Source organism: Larimichthys crocea, chromosome XXII (genome assembly GCF_000972845.2).
Source record: "Larimichthys crocea isolate SSNF chromosome XXII, L_crocea_2.0, whole genome shotgun sequence".
NCBI classification, from domain to species: domain Eukaryota; kingdom Metazoa; phylum Chordata; class Actinopteri; family Sciaenidae; genus Larimichthys; species Larimichthys crocea.
This window is the reverse complement of record NC_040032.1, coordinates 15,786,184-15,799,349: the sequence shown is the minus strand read 5'-3', so window position 1 is coordinate 15,799,349 and position 13,166 is coordinate 15,786,184. Positions and strand designations below refer to the sequence as shown.

Genomic DNA, 13,166 nt, shown 5'->3' with positions numbered 1-13,166 from the left:
ACCTGCACTGTGAATTAAATATGCGCTTGCTGTATAGGATCCTATTCAAATCCTATTATTACAATTCAGCTTCATGGAATTTCATCAGTTGTTGGACCACAATAAACATTGCAGTTCATTCTCCGATCATCCTTGCCATTCTTAACCAATGAAACCCTGTTACAAGGTATATTTTGATTATGGATAAATCTGTGACCCAGTTTGCTCTTACAGGAAATTCATTAATACATTGTCGTCACGGTTGTCAACTTGCATACAGTTATATCATAAGGCAGAAAGGCACTGAGGTCTGTAAGAGGGTGGTAAATCTTATCTATCTAATCTATAATGATATAACTGGAAAACACATTTGCCCCACTTGTCATCATGCATATTTTGTCTAGCTAAAAAAAAAAAAACATCTGCAAAAGACTCTGAGGGAAAATGGTGGCTGAAATTCCTGTCAAGATGTAAATTTAAAACGCTGTTAATTAAACCATTAATTTCCTTGTTTCATGGGGCCAAATTGCCTCACTGGCAAACGTTCCCTTGGAGTTTCATTGTCTATGTTATAATTACTGATTGTCAACAATATTGTCCTTGCATAATTATCATAACTTTGCCTCTCTGGGTAGCAGATCTAACATCAGGTATCCTCACCATTACACGTGCATTTTACATTCTATTTTGGACTCTTGTCTGAAAGCTCAAGCACAGAGAAGTAAAGGTGATTCACCTGTATATAGATGACATTAGAGTCATTTCCTGAGGGCTCCAAAGAAAAACATAAATCATCACCCTTCTGTCACAATAAACGTGCTCTTTGGTGCAATTCCACCATGGAAGTCAAGTACATTTAGCTGGTTCACTTAGTGCCCGGAGCCAAATTTAAGATTGAACAACCCCACTCCATTCTCTGGAACGGAGCCTTTATCAGTCATTGCCAGTTAAAATCTTGACACAATAATTATCGTCAGTCCTTACTTTAACATATTCAGTGTGTGACACACATACTGTATCGTCACACAAAAGAATCACATGCATGTAAGCGGGTTAAATAGGGGACAAAAAAAAATTCAGCATAATGTGCATTGTCTGTATTTTACATACAGTCCGGAGGCTGATGGCTTATATTTTCTTTGACACCTCAGGACTTGGATCCAAATGTCACCCATTAGTGTACTGAGGCACACATCGCTACACATTAACACAGACGCAAACAAAACACACTGGAATGGAAAAATGTGAAGAGCTGTAGATTTAACGCCTAAGGAAGTTCAGGCATTGGGTGGATAGTATAAAATATAGCCAGGCAAGTTATGTGGTGCATGATGGGATAAATGAAAATCATAATCTATTTTGATTTAGCCTAAGGACTGTCGAGTGACACTAGAGTTCTCTACAAAACTAGTAGAACAGAACAAAGGACTTTGTGTAGACTTTAAGACGCTTTGGGTACACACATTTAAAAGATGTCATTGTTCAGAGTGTGATATTACAATTTACCCTAAACAAAAATTGTGTTGTTTTTTTTGTGTGTAGATGGTAAATCTGCCTCTGTTGCCCATAATGCACTGTGCCAGTTAATGATTATAGCCCACTGAAAGTGTAAAATGATAAAGACAAAATACCAAATGCCTCTGACTTGTTTTCAAAGTGGATGCAAATGTAGTTTAATACTACAAAGTAGTGTACAGCTGACATAATTTTGGGATTCTTGTAATTATCTTATTTTTCAATGCTATAAAACTCATTGCTATGAATTGCATCACATGACAATTCAATTCTTACACCCAGGCAAACAAGGGAGAGAACTGCATTACTCGGTGATGTCATCAGATAAGTTGGCATGGAGAGGTGCTATTAAAACAGTAGACAAGAATGTAGCTTGTATTACTCTGACATGTCATCAGCACATATAGATAGCAGGGTAATGCATTTTTTTTTTCCATCAAGTGCCTGAGTAAATTTGGAATTAGAAAAATGGATAAAGGCCAAGTTTTTTTTTCATAGACAACAGAGAAAAGCATGTGTGTAATATATTCTCCCCTCATTATGATTAATGTATAGTGTTAGCTTTGAAAGGGATGAGTAATATAGCTCTTCACATGTTATCTAATAACTCTAAAGAGAGCAGCAGCCCCTTAAATGATGAAGGGATGGGCTTGTGACTTAATGTTGTCATAAGCCAATCCCACGTGGAAAGTCTACATGTGCATGAGTATTAACTATTCACTCACATTTCTTTTTTCCTTTCTTGCCAGCAAGATGCTCTTTAACATATCATCTAATATTAAGTTCACCAGAAAATGAACTGAATTCATATAACCATTAAAAACTGAGTTCCATCCCAGCTGTCTCCCAAACAAGTGAGCGTAATGAACTGGGTCCAAAACAGGCCTTCTTTTCCAACCATTAAATAATTCAATGAACAGTTCATTGGTGCACAGGCAGCTTAAAACTTTGTGTTGAATTGGTATGTCAGCACATTCACTAATCTTTTGCCCAACACTAATTCATCAGCGATGCTTGCTTGTGTGATAGTGTACGTTTTATATCCAGTTCAATGAGTCTGGAGTAGGGGAAGGGAGTTAAATTACCTATCTTAATTAGCACTGAATTGCTCTAAGAGACTTAAATAACATTATTGGACAAACTGACCTGCATCCATTATAAATGCTCGTTGATTTTATTGGACAGCACCTAGTGTCACATCACGCATACATTAGCTGTTAAAAGGGCAGCTTCCACTTGCCAAAAAAAAAAAAAAAAAAAAAAAAAACACTGAGTGAGTGTTGCTTGTTGTTTGAAGACTTTAAATTTAAATCTCTGGGACTCATTAAGCTCCTGGTGTTTTAGCAAGACCGGGACCTGACAAGAACATGTGTCTGGCCAGCAGGTGCAAAACATAATTATACTTACAGTATATACAGTATTGAGACATACTTAATAACCAAAAAAAAAAAAAAAAGTGAAAAATTGCCAGCCTCCAATTCATCCAATGCAGTTGACAGAGTACTGTTTCAGATCTCAAGGCTAAAACATATCTCTCAAGTAACTAATGATTCCTTCAGTCATTACTAAATGAAAACCTCACCCTTTAAAGTATGTTACAAGAAGTATCCCACGGATAATTAATTTTAAAGACAGTCTATACTCGGGCATTACCTCATTAAGTACACTTTGTTTTATGTGATAACCGTGGAATGACTGCCGAGATGTCAGTTGATTGAGTGCCTTTGCTGTTAATTGCAACTGTTATTTCTTATGCCGCACAACGGATTGACTTGTTGAAGAGATGAATGTTTTCTTATCTATCCCAGTCCCTGGGCTGTTGTGTTGGAACCGAGTTATTAATAGCATCACTATTGATGAACTGTCAAATGCTCAGCATTCAGCAGATGGACACTTGTACTTCATAACATGTTCGTGGCTAGGGGCCATGTTCCATTTACAGAACTGAAGGGGTAGTAGTCTGTGTGCTGCATCATACCTGACAGCTGCATCAACACTAATTTAGAGTTAGCACATGTTGTTCATTACTGTGTGATGCATGTTGTATTATAAGATTAATATCCCAGGACCACGTAACGATGCATGTTCCCCTTCAAAGAATTTCACTTCAGTGTGCCTGTCGACGTTTGATGCATTTCTTTAACAGGGATCACTCCATTTAAAAAGGAGACATCAGAAAGGCGGGGAATAAAAGTGACCTAACCACCATACCAGCTTTAACACTGTTGTCCCTGTGGTAGTGCCCAATCAGGATAAGTGCTTCATATCGATTCAGCAGTCGGTTCAGACCCTGCTTTTGATTTCCCCCCATTAGGTCAACAGAGAAGGTGAACCTATTATCAGCGTGCTTCATCTTGATAACTACCATTTGTTTTTGGCTTGTTGATACAGGTTGCTCCTACGCCTGAATGTGTGTATGTCTGTGAGAGATTGCTTCAGACTCTCAAAGTGTGACATTTAAATGTGTGCTTGATGTATGAGAGTTATGAGTTGTACTCCGTCCGTCTCTGGTATTTAGCATTAAGTCCCTAAATGCTAAAAGCCAAATGAAAGAGGAGCGAGTGATTTGGAACGAGGATGGTTATGGAGAAGTTGAATTATAATCTCATCAAGAGCCTGTAGATAATCCTCTATATGTCAGTTCATAAAAATAAAAAAAATCGAAGGTCCTGGATTTTGAGCTTCTGTTGAATCGCAGCTTACTCGATTATACTGAAAAAAGTTTAATGTGGGCAAACTTTGTTTAGACTAATATCTGCTGCTAATAGCATCAATATTGCCAGTCTATACAAAGTAATATTTCACTAAAATGCATAGAAATGTAAGCAGGTGGGTCAGCATTTCTACATAAGTTTACTGTTTTCGTTCGCTGGGAAAATCCTCAATATGAAAAACAAACTTTCTACTTAAAATACACTAATATAAATATCTATTCTGGCATTTAATGCAATATTAAATTCACTAAGCAGCACACACATTATTATAAAAAAAAAACAAAGCCTCACCTAAAATCCCATCTGAACAGGGTTTAAAACTATAAGCAGGAAAAAACTCGTACTTTGAATATTAATTAGCATTAGTAACACTAATGGGCAGCATGTGCCCATTAGATGTGCTGAAAACACATTTACAGGCAGTGTGTCAGACAGTACAAGCAATGCCCAACTTTAGTGCCCACACAGCCATTATCCTTGAAATCTTCAGCAAAAAAAAAAAAAGCGTAATATATTGCTGACCATCATCTCCAGCTTGCTCAAGTTTTTTTTGCTTGTTTTTTTTTTTTTTTTCAAAAAAGAGTGGCACATATATTTTTCTCTCTAACAAATAAGGAGGATAAGCATATCAGAACATATCCTGTCCGGGGATAAGAATCGACAATCAAGACTGTCCTGATATCCTCTGCAGTCTGCCACAGCTCGATTTCTTCTTGCTCCAGGGAAAAAAACTGCAGCGTGTCATCCAGCTGAGAGGGTCATTGCTTGCCAGTTGCTCTCCACTGAGCACTCGCCTAATGCCAGAGCAAAGAGGAGGGCAGGGAGGATTGCCTCCGACACTGCCCACCCAGGCAATCAACTGTTGGAGGATTTGTGGGAGGTGGAATTAGTCCATCTCCACTGGCTCTGTCTGCTGCTTCTGCAGCCTCTTCCCAATACCTGTCCGCCTACACAGCTAGCCCTCCAACCTGAACAACATCTCTCAACTGACTGCCTCCATACAAGCCTTACATGCTGAATGATCTTTTCTGTTTATCAACCAAAACTAGTTGCATCACCGCGTTCTGCTTTACAGTGCCGTCACCTTTCCAGAAAGAAAAGCTTCTCTAATAACCTTTTTACAGTTTCAGTGAGATTAGGGAGCCATTTTAACTTCCACATTTATTTTCTTTTTTCATTTATAGCTTAAGGTCTGTCTCTCTTATACATTTTATGGTCCTATAGGTACTACTATATGTAGTCCGACAGCCCTGTCATCTTAAACTGGGTGTTATTATTTAACGAGGACACGGTTACAATTGTTAAAATAATGTTTCCATAAAAGACACTGACCCTGGAAATGTTTTGTTTTCCCGTTCAGTCATTTGTACTACTGTACTACCACTTGGACTGGCAGAGGCGTTTCAATGTTTCAACCATTTATCTGTAAATTTTAGCAATCTATTTTGACTCCTCTGCTTGTTCTCGTAATCTATTTGCACTGAATCACAGTTTGCACTACCTGGTCTTGGTACTATTAATGCTCCTTTAAAGGGGATTTATAGTTGCGTGTTAACTCACGTTGGTCCTCTGCAGTCAGCCTGCCATTGGTAACTGGGACAATAAATAAACTAATATAAGAACAACTTTGCACCAATTTCAAATCTGATTTGTGGGTTTACTGCCTCCCTGAACACAAATATGCATCCAAAAATGATTTCCATCCCTAAAGTTAGGAAAGGAAATCAGCTATTCTTTATGTAGATAGTAAGTGGGCGAGGGCAACTTCTTTCATAATGGTGAATATACAACACTGTGATTGTAGACAGGGGGTTGTTAATGTCTTCCAATTCAATTCCTAGACTGGAAATCTGGATGGAAAAAGGGAAAGATTAATGCCTCTCTCTCCCTCTACAACCACTGACTTGCTCTGGAGCATGGCCAACTGCACCACTGAAGCTCCACAGTTTCCAACAATGAAACACTATTGTTAAACTAGGTGCGTCCTCAGTGCAAATACTGTACATCATTTTGAAGCAGTGCTTTCATAAAAAATGGACATTCTGGCTCAGCAGAGTTTGGAAGACTCCTGTGCATTTGTTTGTACTGGGCTATATGATCCATTTAAAAGAATAAAACCTTTGTGTCAGCTTTCACTGGAAGTTCATGTAGTGCACTTTATAACACTGTGGAAGGGGGAGTTTATCATTTTATTCACCAACATCAAAACCCGTCTTGCTGACAACTGACAATGAAATTCTCCTTGTGCAGGTCGGCCCAGAGGTAGGGATCCCGGCCGATGACTGAAGGTTGCTGTTTTGATTTCTGGTAGCAGGAATCTGTAGATGTACGGTGCTAGGGAACAAGAGAATGACTGATATTATATCTACATTACACAGACCCACTATGGAGTCCACTGAAGCCCAAGCTGCCCAGCACCGCTCCCTGACCTTTCCAATTAAAGATGTGTCAAACAGACTATTTCTGGATGTATCTACAAGCTATGTTCTGATTTCTCAGAGTAGATTAGCAATTTTAGTGTTCATCTAGGCCTACAACTGAAAAATATACCAGTTTGACAATCAGCCATGAAAATGTGCCACTTTTTTTTTTTTTTTTGTACAAATTAATTTGCAAATTAAATTGCAAAGAGTGGTAATTAATTTATATGTTACAGGCTTTACCTGAGGCAATGAACATTTATAAATTTAGATATTAATCCATTTTGGCATGTTTTGACATTGATAAATCTCAGCTAATTATAATTGGTTAGATGAAGCACTTCTATGACTATAACTGCTCCAAATACAGGGAGGAGAATTGCAAGCTTTGGGAGACTGAGTTATATAAAATGGTAAGCCTTGTAAATTCACGCTACCCAGTGTTTCAAATATCTGTGCAACATTCTTTATTAGTCATTAAAATGTGTGTCATTCTGAGAAATGCCAGTTGCCAGAGGGTATTTTTGTTTTGACGAGTTCTGCCTCGTAATTGTCAAGTCTTTGAATCACTATATTGAAAAAAGACAGTGGTATGACATGGACACTAACAAGAACTGACACAAAAACATTACTTTTTTTGGCATACAGCTACCAAAAAAAAAAAGTGTATTCCAACTTGTTTTGAACATTTATAAATAATTTCTTAAGCTGTTTGCCTGTCCAAGTGTTGTCTAAATTACCTGTTAAGTCGTCAGGTGCTCTGTGATCTATTTGTTTCTCATTCCACAGAGTCTGTTAATTGAATTGTTGTGCCAAATGAATATTTTTTTCTTCTTCTTAACAGCCTAAAATCAGTGCTGAATCATTAGCACAACCTGAACTGAGAATTATGTCTTAAATCTTATTGGGAAGGCAGTGGATTATTGAAACCTTGGTAGGTATTTCAGTTGAAAGTTAATTGCACATTTTTAGTCGATGATCAATTGTAAAAAATAAAAAAAAAAAACATACATTACAAGTAGAATCAACAATATAGCATTGAGGTTAACAACACTTTGGAATTCAGTAACCAAAGAAAGAGAAATCTATTTTACAGTTTGTTATTTTTGTATGAGCCACGTCTATGGTTATGGTTGAAAAATGTTCTGCTGTATCTTCACAGTAAAAATACTGTTGTAGCTGTTGAAAGGGGAGGCTGATAATACTCTGACTACACTGTCCATTTAATAGCCATATTCCATTAGAAAAAGATTAGGCAGATGCTGACCTCTACAGGTATGATTTTGCCTTGCATTCTTGACACATATCACTTCAAATTATGGGGCACGTCAACTGCCAACACGCGGCTCACCCTTCCATCTCACAAACAAACAAATCTTACTAAGCAACATTTGTGAGCAATGCATGCCTGTGCATGTACTGTATAGATGTTTCCAGGTAGGATGACACTGGTTCATTTAATTGAGCAAAACGATGAGCCCGTAAGAAAATGCAGTCTTGCCGAGGCACTGATAGATAATGAAATGTCTCACTGGAGCCAAAATGTAGTGGGAGAGCAACAGGGAGGCAGACAGCTAAACCAAATAACCGGGCTATCAGCCTCTACTGACAAACAGCCACAAGCCTGACTGAACTGGGAAAAATAGAGCAGTGGCGAAGACATGGTGGCAATGGAGCACAAAGTGGAGATGACAGCCTTTAGGACACAAGTGACAGCAATTGAGGGTAGACTGAGTACAAGTGAGTGTCAGGCAGAGGAAAAAGCCATGCTAGTGCAACAAGCATTAATGGTGACTGGCACATAAGCTAAAGACAGACACAGGGGTCTCATTCGCAAGGTCCTCTCAGGCTGTAACTCGCAGCTTACGGGTCAACTGAGGAGTACATAATGATGTTTCACTGCACAGGTTTTAAACCTTATTTATTCGGGGGAAAGTTGACAGAGTTTGCTTGTACTTTAGTTTTTACTACTGCCACCATACTGCTCGCTTTAAAATAAAGGTTGTATACTTTGGTCAAGGGCATCTCGCACACAGTGGCAATTTAATTCCTAAAGTGAAAAAAAGAATACAAACAGCGCTTTAATAAATCAAATCAAAATTCAATGACACTGAAACAGAGATTGTTCGGGACTTTCTTCGCAGTAGCCCTTTTGACGTGAAATAGCAGGGTCAACACAGGTGTTACCAAGGATACTAATTAAAGCCCCGGTCCATTTATTGTCGCAGAGCCTTTCCAGTGAGCCAACATGTGCAACCTTAATTACTATCATTGGAAACACCTGTGTTTACCCTACTATTTCATGTCAAAACGGCTGCTGTGAAAAAGGTCTATTGTGCGCCACCACTCGCCAAGTTTAATTATAGAAGAGAGCGACTAAAGAGTGTGTGACCTCACGCAGGCCCAGACACACAGGTCCCAGACCAGTTCACACAAATGGCTAACGTGTCGCACACTGACTTGGCTTTATAAATAAAAGTGGTTACACGTTTCCCCACACGATGGGAAATGAGATAATAAATCAAGAGGACGTTCAAAGGTGGTAACAGAGGACTGTCTGAGTGAAAAGACCAGACACTCATTATAAAACTATGTATTGTAATAAAACCCCTACACCCAAAGATGCATGCACAGTGATATATCCCTGCTCTTCTACTGATAAAAGTTAATCATCTACATGATTGATGTCTGATTCAATATGAACGGTATCCAGGGCAATTATGAAGCTATTATGAAACTACTGGTGACAGCAAAGACAGGTAAAACACGCTGACAGTCGATTTAAGGATGTTGTTGCCATGTCAGTTTCCATGGTCCCACATCAAAAGCAGCAGTGATGTTAAATTTACTGTCACCGTCGTCGTTTGGTTCATGCACTAATATGCTCTAATGAATATGCTCTCAGCCAGTCACAACACTGCCTCGTCGCTCTGAAACAGCTGTGCCAAGCACACTGACGCTTGACAATAATAGCTCCACAAATGAAGAATATGCTTTTCCAGGAAATCACATGGTTGTCTGGTGGTGATGGTGCAGAGCAAGTATGATGTGAACACACAACCCTACAAATCTGCAGCCAAAGGCAGATGGTCTGGGTTTTTTAACAGTTAATTAGCACAATTATAATAACAGAAAATATTAAAAAGCTCGGCGAAGTTGTTTGCCTAAATCCAAGACTATGTCAATCATAATAAAACAGGACATGTGGTTGTCTGGTGTCTGGAACATAAACTAGGCAGAATACCAAGCGGACGGTGTGTGTGGTTATTTTACATGCCATTTGAGGTAAACACAACCCTGAGCTATGCACTGCAGCACTTCTTAAATCAGAGGCTGCAGAATTACCAAACAGATCTGCTACCTGCTACCTTCAGACGGCTGCAGAAGTTTAACGTACTTAAGGGGAATCTTTCATGCAGTATAAAGCAGCTGTGAACAAGAGATACTGTAAGAACCACTCATTTATTGATCAATGCAGACTCATTCTTGTTTTAAACCTCATTAAACATTGTTCTTTGAAGCTGATTCAAATGCATCCACTGGCTTCGAATAAGTGTTTAATTAAATGAGATGAATTGCTTTTAAGAATTATTCATTTTGTCATTGCCGCACATTTGTTTGCTGTTGTCGACTAAATGATCAGATTGGCAGCAGACTGACAGTGCATCAGAAGCAGACGTGGTTCTGAGACGCCTATTTTCAGCAGCAAAGTCTAATCCCATCAAAGTCTAGTCTTTGGGCCTCGCCTCCCACCTGTACACCGTGCACCAAAATACAACACGACCGGGCAAAAGTGAATTTCAAAAGCAGGGGTGGAAAAAAACATACCAATTAGTGCTACGCAGAAAGGTATGCACCGCTCTCATTTTCCCGAATGTAAGATATGGGGAAAAAGCTATAAAGAGGTGTCGGATTGGGAATCAGTAAACAAACCTGAACATGAGCTGTTCTCCTTGTAATGTCTTAAGATAGCTGATTTATCAGCTTGTTGTTCTGTGGTATATGAATACAGCATTTTTTTTATTTATTTTTTTTATCACAGCCAGGGCATCCTACAGAATGCAATTTTCTTCAAAGCCTGCAGATGTTTTCCCTCTTATCACCAGTGCTAACTGATTCATTGATGAAAGCAGGGGTCAAAAAAACATTGCTATTATTTTAGATTGCTTGTCTAGGCTTTGCTTAACATAAAAAGACCAACACGGAATACAACACAAGGTTCTCTTTGTTTGTTTCATACAGTTTCCCTTGGATAAGGGGGAGCTTATCTTAAATATTAGTTCAAGGTCCAAAGAGTACCCATCTAACAATACTGAAAAGATAGTGATGGTATAGGTATATTGCCATTCGACTTAAAGCAGAATCATTCTGATCTCACTTGTGCAGCTTTAGTTGTCTCAGAAAAAAAATGTGTCAGTTGTGAAAATTAAAAAAATCTAGAAAATCCTTGTTAAAATGTTCTTTTTAATCTATTACAAATAGCTGTACAGTAACCATGATTCAATTATACGCCGCTCAGTCCTTGTTCAGTACGCGGGAAGTAATTTGTTTCATAAATGTGTGTGTGTTAGCTGTCCAAGCTAATCATACCCCCGTGTTGACTATCAGACTCTCGGTTTGTTCGCTTCGAAGCACCGACATGAACGAGCCAGAGTGGCAAGTCACACTTCAGAGACACTGAAAGCTATGTTGATATACTGGAGGGATGATAACACTCAGGACTTTACCTAGGTATGCTTGGTTAACAATTGCCAGTTATCGATTGTCTGACATAAGGAGTGCACTGTGCAGAAGGCTGACATAATAACAGGTTTGGATTTGAAGTGGATAAGAGGAGAGATCGAAGGGGGCCACTGTTAAAAAAGAAAAGTACGAATAAAATATTGGAATTCAACTCATATCCAAACACTAATTCAGACATTTAGCTACGCTTAAAAAGGTCCAGTGTGTAAGATTTAGGGGGAGCTTTTTACAGAATATGGCAGAAAATGGAAAATAATATTCATGACTATGTTTTCATTAGTGTGTAATAACCAGAAAATAAAAACATTATGTTTTTTTCTTACCTTATAATGAGCACTCTATATCTACAGACACAAGGGTCCTCTCCTGCAGTCTGTCATGTTGCACCACCGTGTCTCTATAGTAACGCAGAACAGAGAAACCAAACACTGTTTCTTGATTTGATAGGGAGTTTTATGTTTTTCACCACTATAGTTTCTCCCTCAGGCTTGTAAAAGGAGGGCAAGTGGAGGAGGTTGCAATCTGCATCTACACTGCTGGATGCCACTAAATCTTACAAGCCGATCCTTTAAGTGCATTAAAATTTCACTAAAACATGGACAAGATAGACATACTCCATTACAAATGTACTGGGCCTTAGGTTCAGAACTCATTTTAAAAAGGCTTCCAGTAATGGGTTCCCTTTCGCACTCTGTGTGTGAGCCAGTGCAAATGTGATGGGAAGGCCTCAGTTTTGCTCTCAGTTGCCAGTTTATTAGCTGCACTTACTAAAATGAATGCAGTCGGAGACACTGGCCCAACAATCAACCTGAACTTCATCCGTTATAATGTTTAGTTTAGGTTTAAATGGTAGAGAAATGACGGCGCTGTTGAACTGCACTGTATTTTCCTGTAAAATGTTTCTTGCCCAACCCATTTATATTACTGAGTGTAGACTAAACTCCTCACAATATTATGCAGTATACCCTTTAAATGGATATTGTATTAGATGGTAATGATTTTTAGCTAGATGTACTGAATGTAATTCCACAAAGGGTCATGCATAGACATTTCATAAAGATTTATAGACAAGCTTAGAGGGTGTTGAACAATGAGGAATTACCAGACTGTTCTTCTATGAAGGGCATTGACCAAACAGGGAGCACAAACACACTGTGCATACATAATAGACCACCACTGACTATATTCTTATTATATTCAACACCATGGACAGGGACAATGTTGATGGCTCAACAACATGTCATGACATAAAAACACTTTACTCACCATTAAAATAACTGAAGTGTCTCGGGGATAATATCCTTCCGGTCTTTACTGCACCTGGAGGGGTGTTGGAAACACCACGGTCAACCCAGGTGTTTCAAATGATACTAATTAAGGTCCCGTTCCATTTAGAGCAGCAGAGCATTTCCAGCAAGCCAACATGCACCACACAGCAGCACCCTGACTCTGTTTGACCTGAATGGAACGGAGCCTTAATTACTATCCTTGGTACCACCTGTGCTTACCCTACTATTCCATGCCATGCAATTGCTGTATGTCATTCATTTATATGTCTTTATATTTGCTTTATTCTCACCAGTTACACTTATACACCTACTATATTGCTATATTTACTCTGTTTATATCCTTTTATATCTGCCATACTTTGTTATATCTCTTTACATTTGTATATATATATATTTATATTTCATGTTCATTGCTGGTTTTGGACCAGGGATAAAAGGGAAACAAAATTTCAACTCTCTGTATGTCCTGTACATATGGCAGTGTTGACAATAGGTTGACTTGAACA

General features: G+C 38.6%; 1 long non-coding RNA gene across 1 annotated transcript in view; it reads right to left on the bottom strand.

Moving 5' to 3' along the window:
• LOC113744383 (uncharacterized) overlaps positions 1-12,705 on the bottom strand; it is a 70,517-nt gene extending 57,812 nt beyond the window's left edge. The window contains exons 1-2 of the long non-coding RNA XR_003461477.1: positions 12,638-12,705; positions 11,695-11,768 (exon numbers count right to left, since the gene is read on the bottom strand). This is a non-coding gene — a long non-coding RNA (uncharacterized LOC113744383). The remainder of the gene's footprint in view (positions 1-11,694; positions 11,769-12,637) is intronic.
• Positions 12,706-13,166: the final 461 nt, after the last annotated feature.